General features: G+C 35.0%; 1 long non-coding RNA gene across 1 annotated transcript in view; it reads left to right on the top strand.

Annotated features, from left to right (window-relative positions):
* Positions 1–22,644, top strand: part of LOC138697711 (uncharacterized) — a 542,983-nt gene that overhangs the window by 372,367 nt on the left and 147,972 nt on the right. The window lies entirely within an intron of this gene.

The following is a 22,644-nucleotide window of genomic DNA, read 5'->3' as shown; positions in this document are numbered from 1 at the left end:
TAAATGCATAAACACACGTAACTCCTATATACAGAAAATCACAGCCACTAAGAATTTAATTTCATTACTGACGCATGCATGGAAGTCTTTCACATAATATTGTATACACTGGACTCTAACATACATATTTTACAAGTACTTGTCTGAAGAATGTATCTTTTTAAGGATCTGTTCATTCCCATACAACTTCACACTAGTTCTTCAAATGAGGAATGAAAGTTTGTTTTCACTTTTATGTATGTATGTATTCATTCACACTGCAATGGGTATATACCCGGTGGCAGTGGTAACTAATTACACTCAATAATGACAATAATAAACACAATTAATAAAAAAATACAATTAATAATAATACTAATAATTAATAATACTAATAACTAATAATTAATACTAACAATAGGTAGGCCTAACAAAGCTTTAGCTGTTTCAACTATCTTTTTTTACTTTTCATCAGTGCAGATTGAGTTCATTGTGGAGAAAAGTCTTTCAATTGATGAATTACTGACTGGAATTCATATGATTAATGACACTATTTTGAGAAGATTTTCAAACGGAATTTTTTTTTGAAATGTTAAAAAACATCATACCACTTTCACATGTTTGTTTATCACAAAATTTCTCATTTTTTTTTAACTACCGATACTTACAAATGGACGCTGCGGCAGTTCTAACGCTTCCGTACAACGCGAATGCTAAGATGACCAAAAATAAAGATGCTATATTCTTCTCAATGAGTACAGAATATCTCATACTGTGCTCGTTGGTTCTTCTGTCTGATACTGAGAAGAGTTCAGAAATGTGCATGAATCCCAGTAGTCCCATCACGATCATTAAATACTGGGTGTTCAGTTCAAAATGTGTCATTGCTCGCTGTATGCCGTCATGTGGCTAGCCGATGAGCCTAGAGAATTCAATCTTCCTACACTTCCGCAGAGGTGCATAACCTAAGAGGCAGAAAAGTTGCCTAGCAAGTACGGCGTTCATTCTGAAGAGTACATACCGATACGTACGGTAACGCCGGTAGTGGCAGGAATGTGAACTGTTTGGAAATACGTACTGTCGGGATATGGGGAGAGGGTTAAGACGATTACTTACGTATTTGTTGACATTACTAACTTCGACGGTCAACATGGACACGGAGCATTTGATTTGTGTTGTGGAATGTTACCGTACGCAACCGATGATAACAAATACCCTGCGTACGACTTGCCGGCGCAAAACACAGTTCGAAAGAGGTTATGGTAGCACACAGACCGTACAGACCGCCATCTGTTGCTACGACGTTCAAGTTATATCGTACACGTTCTCAAGTTCAGATTGAAGAACGCCTTAAATAATAGGCAACTTCTCTAACATATAAGCTGAAACTCGCTTCAAATCGGTGACCCAACAACAGTGACGTCATGACACACTTTGAAAAGAACACCCAGTATTTAAGTGTAAAATGTTATTGAAACAAAATCAAAGCTTCTGGGGACAAAAACGGGGACATTTGCTCCCCGGGGACACCAACTCAAAACCGGGGACTGTCCCCGGAAATCGGGGATGTCTGATCAGCCTAGTATAACATTCCCAAAAGTGAAAATTACAATCAATTAACCAACAAATATGAGTGGAACCATAATGAGTGAGTTTCAATTCTATAGTGCGCGGTAAAAAAAGACGTTAGATGTACGGTAACGTATTGTTAGATTTACTTCCTTAACAGCCTAGCGGGTGGAAGGTGACTAAATAGAGTCCCTTTGAGGGAAGAAACAGGAGGAGACAGTTAAACATGAAAGTCTAATATCATTTTGATCGTTTGTGAACGGATTTTTAGATATTCAACATATATGAATGGACTATTTTGAGCAAATAAGTTCATATAACAAGTGTTCAATTTTCAATGGCTGTGAAGATACAGCTGTTTGAACAGTGCACATAATAAGCCTTACCAATACTAGATTTCTTTATTTATTTTAGTAGGTTATTTTACGACGCTTTATCAACATCTCAGGTTATTTAGTGTCTGAATGAGATGAAGGTGATAATGCCGGTGAAATGAATTCAGGGTCCAGCACCTAAAGTTACCCAGCATTTGCTCATATTGGGTTTAGGGAAAACCCCGGAAAAAGCCTCAACAAGGTAACGAATATTCGACAAATAACTACGTACTACTGACTACGTATAAGGGAATAGTACATGTTGCTTTTCTGAGATCGTCACTGTAGAGAAACTGTAGTTGTCTTGGCTACAAGAATGGCCATGTTCTTGCAGCATGACGGAGCTACTATACATTTTAGCCATCAGGTGTTACATCACCTAAAATATCACTCTGCCCGAACGATGAATCGGCCGCAGTGAACACGTGCATTGGCCACCAAGGTCCCCAGACTTTACTCCTGTCGATTTACGTCTGTGGTAGCGGATGAAAGGAAAAGTGTACAAAAACAAAGTTAACAGAAGAGACGAATTGGTCACTCGCATTATAAAATAATAATGCTGGCCTCATAAAATAACGACAGAAGAGCAACACTTACTGTTGTAAACGGAGCGGAAAAGTACTGTCCTTCGAGTGGTTATGTCGCATCCCGGTTTCCCTCACCCTTTCTATTGGCGTTTCTGTAAAGGCTGTGGCTGGAGTGTTAGGCTCTTTCCTGGAAATATTTGCTATTCGGAATTGCAAGTCTATGTAATATTACACAACTGTTTCAAATGTGTAATTTACAGAAAATGGTCCCGTACAATGACTGTCACCTGACTTCCTCCGTTTTACCGACCTGCGACATAACTACTCTGAGGGACAGTACATGGAACTGTTGAATTTTTTATATATTTATTTGTTTATTTATTTATTTATTTATTTATTTATTTATTTATTTATTTATTTATTTATTTATTTATTTATTTATTTATTTATTTTAGTGCTAGTAAATTACAAATGAATACAAGTTAATATAATATAGTATAAACTATCCCACTCCAGAATGAATAAGACTCGTGCTCAGGAGAGGATTCCAATACAGACAAAAAATAAAATTGAGAGTGAATAAATTACAAATTAAGACTTGTGAAATATCTTTAAACCCGAACTATAAATCCAATACAATTTTTTTATTTTTTCTATTAATTTGGAGGGGATTAGTAGTTAAAATAATATTAGAATAAAATATACTGATATTATGTACATCAATTTAATCATTAAGACATTTATCTTTCATTCTTGCCACTTGTAACCCTTATGCGTAACATTCAAACAACTGTTTCTCCATAGCTATTAAAAATTGGACACATGTTTAAATGCGCTTTTTACTCAGAATAGTCCATACTACCACCCCAAAAATATTTACTGTTTCTTCTTAAACACCCTGTATGTTAAGTCACTTATTATTTCATCTTCTAAATTGAATTATTTTACCAGCTACGTATTATATTTTCATAGCACAACTGATGAATAATTGTTTAGGTTTGTAAATTGAATCATATGCTTGCTATATACTGTGTATACTTTTTGTAGAGCCACCGACATAGCTCAGTCGGCAGACTAGCTAGCCTGCTGCGCTCGGTCTTGGGTTAGATTCCCGTTTGGACGATTACCTGATTGGTTTTTTCTGAGGTTTTTTCCTATCATAAAGCAAATGCCAGGTAATCTATGGCTTATCCTCAGAATCACTTCATCTCACCAAAAAATTGTGATCTTATAAAATCGTGACCTGTTCAACATCTTAAAGCTTCAATGCTTATGTAAGATCTATGGAATACAATAAATAAATTGAAAAAAAAAACATTGCCTTAGGTATTGTGTTGTCTCAGTATTTGGTCTTAACAGCAAACTCTGGAAAAATATCTTCAGAAAGACCAGGATTGTTTAATTAACCACCACAATGAATTCTCAAAATCACATCGGAAAACCAGTCTGACGTGCCAGCCCAAAGTAGGATGCGTGCACTACTTGCCTTGCTTCATTAACACAAATCAATGAAAATCACGGTTAACGAGTTTTTGTTCTTTTCTACTTTTATGTTGTTTTCCAACTTCGTATCATTTACCAAATACATCAAGTTCAGGGCATCGAAACCAGTTTAACGATCCGGAAAATAAAGGAAAAAAGTCGCATTTATTCTATATGGAAGGACGATTTATCTTGCCTACATGTCAAACTAGAATCGAATTCTTTAGTGATAGGTATTTCAGATTCCACCTTAATTTGAAAGTGGGATTGTATCGAAGTCAAATGCCACACTAATAAGGTTAGATGGAACGATTTAAATCAGCGAAGTTAATGATGAATAAATCTTTCTAATGTTTGGCATTTCCTGCATTCTTTTTTGTGGAAAAGCACTCACGAAATCGTTTTGAAGGACACCTGCCTCCTCTTGCTCCAAAAAGAAACAAAGCATTATTTTGTTTTCCAGTCCTTTTTCTGTATAGTTACCAGCTTCTTGCTGAAGGAGACTTTTGTTTGATTCAGGAAATTATATAAATTATGTAATTGAAAAATGGAATGAAGTTGAATTTTCGGAAGGGGGCACTGTGACCCAGTACTGCGACCTTTTACGATCTATTGCGTTAACCCTAAACCCAGGCGCATTCTTAAACCCGCATCGGCTGACTACACTAAAGTTCGCTGCATACCCAGGTTTCGAGTAGGCAATCCCCCCTCGTCCCAGGCTAGCCCTCTCTGTGCGTCGCCAGCCGACGTTCGAGAAATGCTATGGAATGATGACGAAATGGAGGAATGTTGAAGGAATTATGTAGATGCCTAATATGGGGAAATAATAATAATAATAATAATAATTTATTTGATCTGGCACAGCTAAGGCCAGTAGGCCTTCTCTTCCGCCCAGCCAGACTCTAATTCTAATTGAATACAATTTTATTGGTTACATAGTTATTACATTAATATCTAGGCCATAAAACAACATGAAAGTAAATAATGAAAGTTGGATAAGTAATGTTAGTGTGACAATAATAAACATTGGTAAGAAATAGTGATGATAATAATAATAATAATAATAATAATAATAATAATAATAATTTATTTAATCTGGCAGAGCTAAGGCCAGTAGGCCTTCTCTTCCGCCCAGCCAGACCCTAATTCTAATTGAATACAATTTTATTGGTTACATAGTTATTACATTAATATCTAGGCCATAAAACAACATGAAAGTAAATAATGAAAGTTGGATAAGTAATGTTAGTGTGACAATAATAAACATTGGTAAGAAATAGTTATAATAATAATAATAATAATAATAATAATAATAATAATAATAATAATTTATTTAATCTGGCAGAGCTAAGGCCAGTAGGCCTTCTCTTCCGCCCAGCCAGACTCTAATTCTAATTGAATACAATTTTATTGGTTACATAGTTATTACATTAATATCTAGGCCATAAAACAACATGAAAGTAAATAATGAAAGTTGGATAAGTAATGTTAGTGTGACAATAATAAACATTGGTAAGAAATAATAATAATAATAATAATAATAATAATAATAATGAGATAATTTAAATATTTATTATGTGATATATATAACCATTAAACATTAAGAAACCTGAAACAGCTATTACTGTTAACAAGAATTGTTAGAAAAATATATCGTTAGTTTATTCTTAAATTGGTTTGATATCTGACAGTCCCTGAAATTACTCGGTAGGGAATTCCAAAGCCGAGGAACAGATGAGGAAGATGAATATGAGGATGTTCGGTGGGAGGGAATGGATAATATTGAGGAGTGTTGTGATCGTGTGTTTAGGTTATGATGGGTGGATAAATTTTGAAACGAGACGGAAGATAGACAGAGTGGAGAAATGCAATATGTGTTAGAGATTCTGATATGTCGTTGATATAAATTGAAAATAGTAAAGGGCCTAGAACTGATCCCTGTGGGATCCCTGACCTCACGGGCTGCCAAGAGGAAGAACTATTTTCAGTATCGCACTTTGTTGGGGGGCCATTAAGGTAAGAGGCAAACCACAGAACAACATGTTCTTCTAGGTGTAGTCTTCTGAGTTTACATGTTAATAAGTCAATGTCTACAGAAACGAAGGCTTTGCTGAAGTCAAGTAAAGCCATTATTGTCAATTTACGTTCGTCCCGGGCCTCGCGCAGGTCTTCCGTTGTTTTAAGTAATGCTGTACTTGTTTTATGGGGAAATGGGAGAACCCCAAGAAAAACCACAACCGCGACTTTCCCGCTACAAATGTTGTTATTGATTTATAAATGAAAAATCCTAGGCCTGACCGTGACTCGAACCTGGTCCGCCTGCGTGACAGATTGAAAGTCTGACTGCTCAGCCATTGCAGGAGATTCTAATTGAAGAAAGAAACTGTTCTACCAGACCCCTCAGAATACTTCGGATTCGAGTAAGTCCATTCTACCATAATAGATGTTTTATCAATTCATCGTCTCTCAACATCTAACTTCCTTGTAGTTTAAAAACATCATCAGCAGGCTTCGAGACCTTGGACCCGATACAATAAGTTTACTGTGCATGCACTATAGGTTGTTGACTCGCTGCAGGTAGATAGAGATGTGTTGAGGTAACAACGTTGATATTTAGAGTAGAGTACGGTAGTATGGGGAAACACACATATGTACATTCTGAAAGTAAATATACATTACACAATGATAATGTCAAAAGAATGTGAAAAGCATTTATTCTCCTGTCTTTTATAAGCATTTGTGTTTAATTGTACACAGTGTTAATGATGGAAATAAGCATGTAGCAATTTTATTTATTTTTTTTTTCATTTATCCTATGGTCGTCTTTAGGAAGTGCAGTTACAGTACCGAATTGCAATGTACCTACTACAAGATACATTCTCAGCGTGTCAAACGTAAATCTTTTTCGATTATCTGCCAAAGTTTGTACTGTAGAAAGCTGCGCTCTACGCCGCATGACGTGATAGGAGCAAAACGAAAAAACCTAACATCATTGCAGTGTCTAAGAAACAGTCCTTTATTCTCGAGTGACTCTATGTCCACTAATTTGCTGTTTATGTTACACAATGTTCCATATCCGTTATTTTTACATAACATTGATTTCCACTTCTGTTTTACACGTTCAGTAACTGGTGTACTCATCATTTTCTAAATTAATTTGAGGGCTTCCGGAATCTCATGATCTGACTTTTCTAACCGTGTAATAGTTTCAGACACAGTTTGTGTGAAAACCAAATTATTCGTCAGAACCTTCAAATCCAGAGCGTTTTCCTTTGCGTATTTGTTGGCATTCATTCTACAGTACCCCCACCTTCTGTACGCTTTACCACTATACTCAGTACGCCGTTATGCGGATTTCCCACTGAACTGGTGTATTGATTCCGAAGTCTCGAAGCCTGATCATGAGTGTTTCACAGTGAGTACATTTGTTGTACTGTTTTTCAAATGTTGCATTACTGTTTATTCTCAGTTTTTATCTTTAATCTTAAACTGAATTAAGATCTCCGCTACGTCCTACATTCTACAATGTTAAATTTCAGAATAACAAGGTGGGTCAGAAGTCGCTTTCCACAATATTCATTCTTAGGTTTCATACTTGTACACATATACAGATGTCATAACTAGAATAAACGAATAGCTGGTGTATTAAGTGGTGAGTTGACAACCATGTTCGTGCGTCAACTGTTTTTCCGATGTCATGTCTTGAATACAGCCGAAATGGGGCTAATATGGCAACAGGATGGAATACCACCTCATTTTGGTGTAGGAGTGAGGGACATCTTTAATCAGCAATTCCATGAATAGAATCGTGGCACAACAGAATGGCCACCGTGACCATGCGACGTGACGCCATGTGATTTTTCAGTGTAGAGTATCCTGAAAAATGATGTTTTTGCTCAGAAACCGCAGGATTTGTATCAGTTGCGACAGATGATCGAACAGTCATTCGTGAAAAATCGATGGAAATAGTGAGTTTTGTTCTGCCATCTGTAAATCAGTGTCTAAACGTTGTGAATTGTGTATCGAGAAACAGAGTCTCCATTTTTAATAAAATCTATAAAGAAATGTATAGTCAAATGTAAATTTAATGTAAGCAAGTGTCCGGGGAAAGCGACTTTCGACCCACTCTGAGAAAATATGATGAGCGGACATTAAATTTTTACACGTTATCAATAACTTTTCTGCATTTTAACATGAAAATTTAGACGCAATCGTAGCTTGGATCGTAGGCGTGCCTGTCTGCTCGTCCAGAGCTGTGCTTTGGCGTGGGTTCGATTCCCAATTGGGCTAATTACCTGGCTGATAAGGGTATACATTTATTATTCAAATGTTTTTTACAATGACTAAAAGAAAGCAGAATACAGAAACACAAAAGAAAACATGTTAAAACAAAACAAAAAATCAATCATACATTAATGAATATAAATGTGTATTGTTCATTTATTTAAAGTCATATAATATTTATACTTCTGTCATTTTAATAAGTACATTCAAATGTTCTTGGTCAAGTTTATAAGCATTCTTGCAAAAAAAAGTTTTTGAATTCCCATATAGGTTACACTTGACATAACTTGGAATTTTGAATATCCGCCAATTGTTTAGATCCACCCGCTAGGAACATTGTCTGCAGATTGTCTCCCAAGTTAGCATTGTAAACAGCAGAAGCTAACTGTCTTATTGTACTCCAGTGTCTTTCCTCATAATACTCATTCATATTGTTCTGCCCAAATACAGGTCTTTCACTGTAAACCCAGCATTCCCCAGTCTTTTCTATTTTCTGCCTTCCTCTTTGTCTCGCATATCATTCATATAATATATCTTTTCTTATATATTATCTTAATGTCATCTATCATCTGATATCTTCTTCTGCCCCGAACTCTTCTCCCGTTCTCATAATACTATGGCAGTGATGTCAAAGCAAGCGCATTTTTCTGACCTTGACGTCGTGCGCGGGCATTAAGCGCTAGGTATGCTAGGGGGAATAAGCAGCCTGTTGGATTAAGAAAACAATGGTGCACAAACTTCAAACGGAACGTGAAATTTTATGTCGTTATTTTTATATGGCTTCTTTCTGTTTGTTATGTTCTATATTGTCTGTAAAACAAAAGTACTAACACCTATTTCTTAGCCTAATATTGCAGTTGTGTTTTAAAGGTTAATAACATAATAAAGAGTAAAGAAGGAATATTCACACAAATTCCACAATAACTACAACTATACTGTACTAAGTGAATTAAACACATCATTCATAAAGAAGTGTTATCCCAAAGAAAGACACTGAATATGACATGATAAGTTGAAATTGATATTGATAGTATCTTTAGCCTTATAAGAGTAATCAAAACAATATTTTAGTACAAAGCAAAGTTGTCTAGGTATATGTTTTAACTGTAACTAATATTACATAATAAAACTCTTATCGCATTATGCTTTTAGGTGATATTGGTGCGCAACTTTCTGTTATCAGAATATTAAATTATCTCGAAATCTGCTGAAGCTATAGAACTGACGTTTTACCAACACATAGGCACATATCTTTTGTTTGTGATGTAACAGTATTTAATTTGTTAATTCATTTCCTTACAAACATTTTCCATGCTAATATTTTCAAACATTTTAATACACTATCTTCAGTAATACGTATTTACGATATATCAGATTTACGAAAACATTGTTTTAGTCATGTAAGGCTACTAAACAAACATATCTGAAAATTTCACTTTTCCGTAAAAAAGTTGAGAAAATATTCCTTTTGAATAAAAAAGAAAACTAAATACTTGTAAAAATGAGCATTAAAATTAAAAGTTACATCCTTATAATGCACTTATACTTCTCAGACAAATCTAAAAATTACCATGGATACAGTTTTAACAAGTTGTCTTCCCTTTATCCATTGAATCAGTGCTGGCCATCCCTGTATATAGCTCGACCAAGCGGCATATACTACCTCTTTCGTCTGTCTCTTTCCTTTCCGCTCAGGCTCTCCTGGGCTCTAAAGCGCGCGCTTGCTCCTATGGGTATCAGTTGACATCACTGTATAGTGAGGATCACATAAGAACAGTTCCTAAATAGCAAATATTGCCGTCTTGTCAGTGTTGCCAACTGTTACGAGATATCACACGATCCTACGTACTAAATGACTTATTTACTTACCGTACTTTATGTTGGAATATAATTCTAAATAACTGAATAATTTGTAACATTTTCATAGGTAAGCTATACGGGAAAGGGATTAACATGTCAAGTATTTTGTCTGGCAATACGAAATTCATTGGTTTGACTAAACAATTGACTTACGAGATCTAACCTAAAAATGCATTTTGTTTGACCACATGAAATTATTAGTATTAACTCCGAAAACTTACTTGACTATAGTCTTGAATTATAACCACAACGCAACATATAAAATAACTATTATGTATTAATATTATACTGACATTAACTAATTATTAGTTTGTCCAAATTTCACTACCTTCCAGTAACCGGCTCAGAAATTTAGTACAATTTTAATTTCATGGAACTCCAGTCCCGACATATATAATCGATATTTGTCGCAGCTGCCAACATACCAGTTACAAAATCATTACTATTTGTAGAATTTGTCAGTGTCGAAATTCGAACGAATTAGGCAAAAGAAAATTCAACCTGCAAACTAGAAAATCACCATAATCCACTAGCAGTCCACACCTGTGGAGTAACGGTCAGCGCGTCTGGCTGCGAAACCAGGTGGCCTGGGTTCGAATCCCGGTCGGGGCAAGTTACCTGGTTGAGGTTTTTTCCGGGGTTTTCCCTCAACCCAATACGAGCAAATGCTGGGTAACTTTCGGTGCTGGACCCCGGACTCATTTCACCGGCATTATCACCTTCATATCATTCAGACGCTAAATGACCTAGATGTTGATACAGCGTCGTAAAATAACCCAATAAAATAAAAATAAAAATCCACTAGCATATGTAGTAATGGGGGGAAAATGGTTAGGTTTCACCCTTAGGGTATGAAGTAAGCTGACCCGGACTATATTATGGAATGTTAAATAGAGGTAATTCATTTTTAGAGGAACATTTAGAAGCGTAATATTGGCAACATTTGTGCATTAATAAAAGAATTTTAATATGGCTTTCATGTTCCGTGTTCGTGGTTTCGTGGTAGTCTAATATCTCTACGATCGAATTCGGTAAGGGAATATATTTTTTATTGTTTTATTTTTCACTAGGAAACCTGTATAACGTAGTGTGACAGCGTATTACATGACCCCGTCCCCTTCACTTGTTCTAGATGAACAAGTTCTTAGATTAATGTGATGACAGAGATGACAGTTAACATGAAATGGGTAGGACTGAATTTGAGACATTAAAAGTAGAATAAATCTCGTAGAGTGGGTTTATTATTACGGTAACCAGTAGTCCATATGTCGCTTTTCCACTAACTGAACTGTCTTACGACACTGTGACCATCGCTGTGGATTAGCGGTTAGCACCTCTAATCGTGGAACGAGCGGGTCCAAGTCGCAAGACGCAGCTTCTTCACCCCTCGCAGTTCAAAAGAGGTTATGGGGTGACTGTGCACGAGATTCGTATCCGGTGTGTGTAAATATTTTCTTGCGTTGTTATTCAAACTACCGCAGGAGATATTCAGTTTATGGTTCTCGGAAATATTTATTGCAGCTCGATAATAAATATTTGAAAAGCACCTGCTTGATAATACACAGGATGCGACGTGTGCAGGAAAAGCATTTCAGAACATGTTGCCGGGGGACGAGTGGTTAACTTATTTTGTAATACAGCAAACATATTGATTAATTCTAATTTGGATTATTCGAATTATTGAATAATTTGAATAGATGTTTATTCCTCTTGAAATTTTTACTTAAAGGAATATTTAAAATTAACATTTAAATCGAATATTTATAGCTGTTTTTCTTCTTCTTCTTCTTCTTCTTCTTATTATTATTATTATTATTATTATTATTATTATTATTATTATTATTATTATTATTATTATTCTGTAGCGCTACAGCCCAAATCGGACCCTGGCCTCTTTCAGACGTTGCTTCCACTCTTCCCTATTTGTCGCTTCCCTTTCCATGTTTGTATTTTCCAGAATCCTTCTCCCATCTTCTCTGACTCCATCAAACCATCTTTATTTATTTATTTATGTATTTACTTATTTACTTATTTATTTATTTACTCATTTATTTATCTATTTATTTATTTATTTACTCATTTATGTATTTCTTTACTCAGTTACTTATTTATTTATTTATTTATTTATTTATTTATTTACTCATTTATTTATTTATTTATTTACTCATTTGTTTATTTATTTACTCATTTATTTATTTACTTATTTATTTTTACTTATTTATTTATTTACTTAATTACTTATTTATTTATTTACTTATTTATTTATTTGTTTATTTGTCTGTCTGTCTGTCCGTCCGTCTGTCTGTCTGTCTGTCTGTCTGTCTATCTATCTAGTTATTTATTTATTTATTTATTTATTTATTTATTTGTCTATCTGTCTATCTATCTGTCTGTCTGTCTGTCTGTCTGTCTGTCTGTCTATCTATCTATCTATCTATCTATCTATCTATCTATCTATCTATCTATCTATCTATCTATCTATCTATCTATCTATCTATCTATCTATCTATCTATTTATTTATTTATTTATTTATTTATTTATTTATTTATTCTGGTGTAGTTAAGGCCATCAGGCCTACCTATTGGTCTATTTACATAGGTACATTTTTCCCTTTAAATATTTTAAAGTTATATTTTATTCGCTCATCTTTAGCACTGCAATCTTCTTAATTTAACTACTTTCGTTATGTTGGCTCCTTATATATCTCATATATCTCATTATTATGTTTGATTCTCCACAGCCCGTGTTCATTCACTTCACATTCAAAAATTCTTCTCAATATCTGTCTTTCAAAACCATTTAACATGTTACTTGTAGTTTAGATTTGCATAATTCTAAAGTGGGGGACTTCATTCATTTGAACGGAAAAGTGTCCAGTCTGGAATTGTAAAGAAAATCCGAAATGGTTTCGTGCAAACCCCAGTTACTGATTGTTATAAGAATACTAATGTTATTATTTAACTTCAGTGAGATAGACAAGGGATGGCCCATCTGTTAGCGTCGGATTCACGAATGCCACCTAAGCCACCTGTCTAACTTGGACAATCATCGCATCTAAGGGCGCATAATGGGTCTAAGGGCGCATAATGGGCTAAATCTTGCCTAAGAGTATGGCTCGTCCTGGGTTCAGCCCAAGTAGAGCCAAGCCAAGCAAGTGATCGACAAGTAGTGGAAGAGAAAAAAGTCGTTTCTACTGTTAATAGATTTCGTACCATTATTCAGTGACTGACCACAACTAAGAGCAACGGGTGAGATGTCCAACGTTATTGTTTACGGGTATAGATATGTGTCGTCCTCCCTCTTATCCACTAGTCAGTAATGCCTGGTTGTAGAATTCCCAGTTTTTCTCTGAGGTATGGAAAGCGAGGTACATATTTAGCTCACTCGTCATCATTTATCTGCAGTGCCCGATTTGTGTCTCGCTCATATGAAAGCGTATCATAGGGTCTAAGACAATCGCTTTCTCAGTTCTTCTATTGATGGCGATTGATATCCACCATTTTACGTGAATCATCTTAATCCTTAACTTGGCAAAGCTTCATTTCTCACACTAGTTTATTAAACCTTGTCGGACCGTAAAGAAAACGACTATCGCAATGTCCATATTTTTGTGTTGTACAATATTATAGTATTGTGAAATTTTAATTTTCCTACCAATTTTTTTCTGTTGTTCTATTAAAATTATAGCATATAGCCTATTAACCTGTTGTATCCTATAGGATACACTGTCAATTTAAGGGTTGAGAAACAAAATGAATCTCCTCGTGTATTTCCCATCGTATGTTTCTCAACAGGATGTCAAGAGAATCTTTTGGCTGAAATTCCAACCTTTAATGACGACGATTACGTAATCAATTACTTGAGATTATTTTAAAAACTAAAGAAGTGTGTTTTACAACTAGTTTTAAGTAGAAAAGCTTGGACAATAGCTTTAATATTGTAACCACTATAATTATAACGAACAATCTAATTAATTTTGTTGACACAGATCGCTTACTCGAAAAAAATAATTGAAATATACGTATCTCAATCGAAAAGTCGCATATGTACAACAATGTATCTCATTGGTTAAACTTGTCTCCAAAGCTAAATGATTCGGAAGAAATATTGCCTCCAAACTTAGCGCTATCTAATTTTCTGATAGAATATACTTTCGATAGCAAAGACGCCTATGTTCGCTGTAAAGGAAACCGCTCTGCTGACATTGAAGGCTGAGCTATCTTCGCCAACGTTGTTCGTTAAGCGATGATCGCCATATCGGAACCATAATTTTATATATTATATTTTTCTATGAAATGTATCCAGTCAAAAGTGTACAAAACTGAAATCAAGGATATGGGCAACATAAGACGTAGCAACGAATTTCATAATACGAGGCGTATCCAGAAAGTAAGTTTCCCGATTTTTTCCCCTTGAAAGTAAACGTAATTAGCCGTGTCAATTGCGCATGCGTAACAGATCTATGACGTTTCAATCATATGCCAGCCGGACAGGTCCCGCCTGGTGCCAGTAGCGTGGCAGCAGTGGTCCGAAATGGAAGCTCTTATTCCTTCTCCCGCCGCCTGCGAGGTTCGGTCGGTGATAAAGTTCTTTAATGCACAAAGCATTGCGCCAATTGAAATTCTTCGGCAGCTCTGTCATGTCTATGGGCCGAACATCATGAGTAAGCAGATGGTGCGTCGCTGGTGTAGGCAGTTTTCCGAAGGTCGTCAAAGTGTCCATGATGAAGAGCGCAGTGGGCGACCGTCCCTCATCAATGATGATCGTGTTGAGCTGGTGCGGCAGTGCATCATGGAGAACCGTCGCTTCACGATTACAGAGCTGAGCAGCCATTTTCCGCAGATATCGCGATCCTTGTTGCACGAGATTGTCACTAAGCACCTGCTGTTCAAAAAAGTGTGTGCCAGGCGGGTGCCGAAAAACCTGACACCCGAACACAAAATGCAACGTTTAGGAGCAGCACTGACATTTCTGCAACGGTATCACGATGACGGCGACGAGCTCCTCGACAGGATCGCCACGGGCGATGAGACTTGGATTTCACACTTCACCCCGGAAACCAAGCAGCAGTCAATGCATTGGCGGCATAGTGGATCTCCGGTCAGGACGAAATTCAAACAGACGCTGTCGGTACGGAAAGTGATGTGCACGGTGTTCTGGGACAGGAAGGGCATTCTACTCATTGACTTCCTTTCAAGAGGCGAAACAGTGAACGCTGACCGTTACTATGAAACACTGCGAAAATTGCGACGTGCCATTCAAAACAAGAGGCGTGGAATGCTTACTGCAGGTGTTGTGCTCCTCCATGACAATGCTCGTCCACATACGGCTCGGCGCACAGTAGCTGTTTTGACGGAATTTAGCTGGGAGTTGTTTGATCACCCACCCTACAGTCCTGATCTTGCTCCCAGCGATTTTCACGTTTTCTTGCACCTCAAGAAATTCCTGTCCTCCGGTGAGCGTTTTGGCAATGACGAAGAGCTGAAGACGTCTGTCACATGCTGGTTCCATTCACAGGCGGCAGAGTTCTACGACAGAGGGATACAAAAATTGATCCCACGATACGACAAGTGTCTCAATTCTAATGGTGGCTATGTTGAAAAATAGCTGAAACATTGCTGTACCTGTTGCCAATAAATGTTTTCCTGAAAGTGTGTGTTCTTTTCTTTTTTTAAATAGGGAAACTTACTTTCTGGATGCGCCTCGTATAATATGTCCAGGAGTGTATTTGAGTTACAGTTGAATGTTTGGTTCAGTGTTCTGAAAAAGAGGGTTGCCATGTTAAATAGCGTTACGATTGCATAGATATGAATATAAAGTTGTTAATTTTATTCAGATCCGTACATTTTTTCATCAAAATGAATCGAGCCAATATTAATTTTATACGTTGAGTATTCTTATTTGGTGCATAGTGACTTAATTAATTAATAACCTAAAATCTAATAAGGACAACGGGGCATCGTACAGTTGTAGGGTGAGTCGGAAATATATTTCATGTGATGACCTTGTCTAAAAGATTTTAGCTACTGCAATTAAAACACAACTTATATATTAATTGATAACTCTTTGGATGTACTGTATTTTTCCAGGATCCTACATGCCTGCCTATCCCTCGCTGTCCTCGTCCACTACGCGCCAGTCTCTCCCTGAAGACATGAAACCATCTGCACCTTGGAGATCCTCTTCTCCTCTTCCTGATGCGCGGGTCCCACATAGTGCAGGCGTAAACCCTCTGCTGTGATCCATCCTGCTCATGTGTCCGCCCCATTTCAATTTTAGCCGTTGTGTCAGAATCACTTAATCTTTAATATCTCTTCTTCTTGTGATAGTTGCAGACGAAATACGAGTAATAAAAAGAAATTCATTTATAATTTGTGATTGCGAGATCCCTGTTATTTGCGACGATTTTTTTTTTTTTTTTTTACCTTGGGGATTTAGTGAAGTGAATTTTTAATGGCAGGCAGAGTAACTATCTCATGCCCCCATGTTTTAGATTGCTACCAGTGCACTTCGTTTGAACCAGGTACCCAGCTTCGAAGCCGTTAGCCCTGTGAACTTACAATATATTTATGTTCCCCTATTATCATAATTCAGGGTTTGTATCTAAGAAATTAGCAAGTTCTTTGTGATAGTAGAAGAGAAAGAGTGGGGGAAGGGAAGTGGTCCGTGGCCCATTTCTTTTAGGGCTCATCCCGACATTTGTCTTATTGCTCAAGGGAAACCACGGAAAAACCTAGAGCAGGATGAGGTGTCGTGCTGACGACAAGCCAATTGGCTATAGTGTGGTCGGAATATGTTCAAGTGGGAGGTTTTGATTTAATCATTATTTAATATACAAATACATTTTAAAACTTAGAAACTTAGAAATGCATTTTTATTCTGCAAATAAATTTCCATTAGAAAATCCTCTGCTTAAAACTGTACCGAACCATTTCGTTAGAATGACAGATATTACTGTGCGGTCACGCGCTGCACGGCCGTAAAAGCGATTCAGCTAATGCGGGAAGAGGTGCCGTAAGTGCCGATAAAGTACTGCATTGATGTGCGCTAGAACACTCTTAAATTATAAATGGATCTCCCTGTATAATTTAAATGACAGTTCAAGAAAATAAAATGTAAACATTGGAGACATGATAAAGAAAGGGAATTATTGGGAGGCTTCAGATGTGACATTCTTGATTGTTATTTAATTTAACACAACTTCGTGAAATTATGTTTGGTTAATATATAGAATTAACCGTATATAATATCATTAATTTCAGGGGGTTATTCTTTGATATATTTCAAACAAAAAATTTTAATACAATTTCGCTTGTTTTTCTTCCTTTTCGAGATGAAAATTGTTTTATATGAAACATTTCACAGAGTGTTTTAATTTAATTCCCAATATGCTCGGTCAATTTAAGAAAGCAGTTTATTATGATAACAAATGATTGAAAGAATTTTAGTATTTTCTTTTAAATGTGCACAAATTTGATCCGAACAAATGTAACATTGTAAAATTACTTTACAGAACGAAAAGTTACATTTGTTCCGACCAAATTTCCGCATATTTAAATGACAAAATAGAAATTATGGCTCAACTGCAGTAGGCTATTTGTCACACGGAAATCTGTGTCGTCAACGATTCCATAGGTGAAACCCTAAACGATGCAATATAAATTGCCGCCATTGTTATGTTGAGCTATTGTGAAATGTACCTACTAAAACGGTTTAAGCACATGTTACTGTTAGTGCACTAGCTTTATCTGTGATATTGTAGCTCCTTTACTTATCTGTGCCTTGCGGATGCGTAATGTCACAACATTGGATGTTTCTCCGAAATCATTTTATTATAATACACTGCTCTCTTAAACTAACTGAGCATATTGAGAATTAAATCAATGGCTTTCCCAAAACACGCTATGAAATGTTTTATATAAATCATTTTTTATTTCGGAAAGGAAGCGAAAACGAGCAAAACTGTATTAAACTTCTTGGTTTGAAATATCTCAAAGAATAATCCCCTGAAATTAATGACATCACTTACGGTTCACCCTGTGTATTTGAGATGAAATACTGTTTTTCTTGTCGGGGATAAAGAAAAGAGGAGATAAATTTTTATTCTTCATATAGAGTTTAATAACTCCTTTTTTTTTATTATCCAATTTAATAAACCTTATTTCACCCTGAGGTATATTAGGGTTATAGTTGGCATCAAAATACATATTTTATAACCAATAAACTATAGTAAAATTATAATATAAATAGTGGTCACAGTTACAATTCACATGAATTATGTAGAAGAATGCACCTTAATGAAAAATGGATCCTGTTAAAGATTAATGAGATGTTTGAGGAATAATCAATGCAAAAGATATACAAGAATGTCTAACCGTTTCAGAGTAAATACACGATCTTAAAAAGATAATCAATAGTACATTAATATAACAAAGTTTGACTTTCACTTTCAAATTAGTACTTAATTCATGAACAGTGGCACAGTTAAGAGTAATAAAAGGATATTACAAGCAATGATTTACGGTTACAAGTTACATACGTGATTCAGGAACAAGTACAATAATTGAAATAATAACACAAGTAATGATTTATAACTAACGAATAACGAAAATCTTAAAGGGCAATATATAATAGCAGGGACAATACAAAAGATTTAAAAACAAATTTAAACAGTAAAGGAATAGTAGAAAAATTGACTTAAAATTACAAGTTAAACACATTCATTTCAAAGCAATAGGTAACAACAAAGAGATACTAATATCAATACACTGACTGTAGTTTCAGATTAAACACATTATTTTAAAAACAAACACGAAAGGATCAATAGCTATTAGAGCAGAGGTTTATTTTATGTCATCTCACACTGTGAAATATGCCATACAGTTCACTTTAATTTTATATTGTGAATAATTCATTAAACGCTGGTCAATTTTGTTCTCGCTCTAAAAATTTTACTTACAAGAGAATTATATAAAAACGGTGAGAACATTTTTATAGAGAATTGTAAAGCATTTGACAGAGTATCAAGATGGACACTACGGAGAGTTAAAAAAATAATGGCACACCACTATATTCAATAAATATTGTTAAAGTTTGTAATTCTGCGTAGAAACAAAAATGAAAATTAAGGAAATTAAGCCATTTTATAAGAGAATAATAAAATGGATCCACATTTATACGACCTTCTTAACTGATGAACTCTTTATGCTTGTAAATAATTTAATATAGTTACTGTGTATTACATCTTATCACATACAATAGGTTGGTCAGCCTAATGAACATTCATTACTTTCATCAATTTCACTATGCTGCCATCTAGCGACTGCTAAAGAAGTAACGTTATAACCGTTATGGAATTGCATGGAGCAACTATACTTCCATCTAGCGGTCCGTGCCAAAAAAATTTCTATATTCCGAATATCCATTAAATGTTACGTAAAAACGCGTAGAAACTTTACCCATTCAACCGTTTCATGTATTTTAACAATATTTATTAAACTTGTTTCGTAAACTTAAAACTTGAGACAAATAAATATGTAAAATCATGTTGATTAAGCCATAAAACTGTAACTAACCAAACTTTATCACAGATCCTTCCATCTCAAAAATCCGCAATGGACTATTTCGTGATAGACTTGGATATTTTTTGGCTCTGAATGGTTCTCATTTTGAGCATCTGTGATAAAGTTTGGTTAGTCATAATGTTTTGTTTAGTTTTATGGCCTACTCAACATGATTTTACATACTTAGGCTATTTATCAAAGTTTTTTTTTTTTATTTTAGTGGGTTATTTTACGACGCTTTATCAACATCTTAGGTTATTTAGCGTCTGAATGATTTGAAGGTGATAATGCCGGTGAAATGAGTCCGGGGTCCAACACCGAAAGTTACCCAGCATTTGCACATATTGGGTTGAGGGAAAACCCCGGAAAAAACCTCATCCAGGTAATTTGCCCCAACCGGGAATCGAACCCGGGCCACCTGGTTTCGCGGCTAGACGCACTAACCGTTACTCCACAGGTGTGGTTGTCACAAGTTTAATACATAGTTGAGAGACAAGAAACGGGAGCGTGAGTAAAGTTTCTACGCATTCATACGTAAAATTTAATTTAGGTTCCGAATATGTAAGTTTTAATATAGGGTGCCATTAAAAATAGTTTACTGTCACACCTTGTATGTCTGAACAACTAACTGTTTTCGAACACTGGAATAATATTGTATGATTTATCTCCAACAGTTTTTGTATAAAACTTTTTTGTAAAATTAAAATTCAAGAAGTTACTAACAATATTCCATACTTATTGTTCACTTTGTATAGAGCCTATGTGATCAGGAGTATTACTAAGTATGAATTATAATACTTTTAAATAATGTTTCCCTCTTCAATACAGTGATGATGTAAGATCTATAGAATACAATAAATAAATGAGAAAAAAATTTAAATAATTCTCTACTGTATTATTAATATTACTAAGTCATTAAAAATTCACATAACGCCCAAGAAAACAAAAACGATGTCTTTCGCAGGAAAACGTAGTTCTAGATATAAACAAGTCTGAATAACACAGCCATGGGACAAGTGTCATAGTTCAATATTTTATAATGTTAGAATGTAGCATATCAAAATGAAGTAGATATGAATGAGATATAAAAATGAACAAATTTAATTACATAACAGGAACTTTGGGATACATACTAAAACAGAAGGCTATGAAAGATTGTCACCTATTCCACAGCCTCATATCAATTCAATTCAGATTTGTAATTAACACAAATTCAGTTTAAGAAAAAAATACGAGTGAAGTAATAGTCTGTATGTTGGACTGCGAAACTGCGGTCCCGGGTTCGAATTCCGGCTACAAGAAGTTGCTTACATGAGATTTTTTCAGGTTTTATCTCTCACTCCATTAAGGGGACAAGCTAATGAGTTTTGGTCAGTTTTGGCTTAATTTCTTCTTTTTTTCTACGCATTTTCTACAGCCTTCGCCGCTTACCAATTAATGTCTACGATATTGGAACCATTAATCCACGTAACATCCGTAAACAACTTCGTGTCATTTCTTATAATCAGTGGAGCAGATTACCTGGGAAAGGTAAAGGAATTACATTCTATTCTCACTGGAAAAAAGGTAACACCTGGATTAATAATAAGAAAGGTCTATCTTGTGGCCAATGGACCGAGGCCATTAAAATGAGCACCAATGTTATCGCAGTTAGATCTCTCCCCGGCAGAAGCCTTAGCAATTACCATTGCAGGAGATGCAATGAGCATGAAACTTTACCCCACGTGCTAGGTTTATGCCCTCAGGGCGAATTACTGCGAATTGACAGACATAACACAGTCCGCTCAATAATTGCTAACAGATTAAGGGAACATGGTGAATACGAAGTATATGAGGAAGTTCAATGTCTTTCTACGGAAGGATCTACACGGCGTGCTGACAGCATAATAATTGACCGAGATAAAAAAAAAGAAACTGGTCTCATTCTTGATCCCACTGTAAGGTTCGAAATTAATGAAGATCAACCAAAGCAGATACATTAAGAGAAATGCGCTATTTAACTTCCATGCTGTGATAATCTCAGTCATAAATATAATATTCAAGATTGGAATGTCATTGGACTTATGTTTGGTGCGCGAGGAACAATTCCCAAATTTACATTGGAGATCCTCAGAAAATTAAAGGTTCCTGAAAAGACTCTTCAGACAATTGCATCAACCATTTTAAAATCTTCATTGAACATCATCAATCACCATCTCTATTCATCTTTATAATATTCAATGTATATTATTTATTATTATTTCAAATCCAAGTTAGAAAATTATCTTATGACGAGTTGCCAAACTAACTTACTATTATGACAAGTGTTATATTGCATGTTTCCACGTATTCACATTTTTTTATGTTATAGTGATATTTAACTTATTTTATATTTTTGTTTTCATATTTTCCGATAATGGTATATCTCTAATGTGATAAGTTGAGCTATATATAATCATTATTTTCCTTACTGTGTGTACTTAAAAATATTGTATTCATTGTATGCTTTGTACTGCACTATTGTATTACTACTATTAGTATTATTATTACTATTAGGCCTGTTATTATTATTTTATTTATTATTATTATTAATATTATCATTATTATTATTATTAATATTATCATTATTATTACCATTACTATTATTAATATTATCATTATTATTATCATTACTATTCTTATTTATTATTATTATCAGGGAAAGGATTTATATGTAAATACATATTTACTTATAAAGCTAATATAATTTATATTTTGCATTATCTTTATGTTTCACAATGTGTAGGGTTGAAAAATCCTACTTTTATTTTCCATATTTTTCCATATTTTAGAGTTTAGTACATATTTTCGTTAATTTCCATATATTTTCCATATTTCATATAAAACAGTCCATATTATATTAGGTTTAACAATAAAACAAAACAAAATTCCATTAACTTTTAAAAATACATTTCAACAATAGAGATTTAAACACATGTTCAGTAATCCCTTTAACATCAGAGTTATTTGAAAATTAGCAGTCCTAT

The sequence above is a fragment of the Periplaneta americana genome, chromosome 4 (genome assembly GCF_040183065.1).
Source record: "Periplaneta americana isolate PAMFEO1 chromosome 4, P.americana_PAMFEO1_priV1, whole genome shotgun sequence".
NCBI classification, from domain to species: domain Eukaryota; kingdom Metazoa; phylum Arthropoda; class Insecta; order Blattodea; family Blattidae; genus Periplaneta; species Periplaneta americana.
Note: the sequence above shows the minus strand (reverse complement) of the source record. Positions and strands in the feature narration are given on the sequence as shown.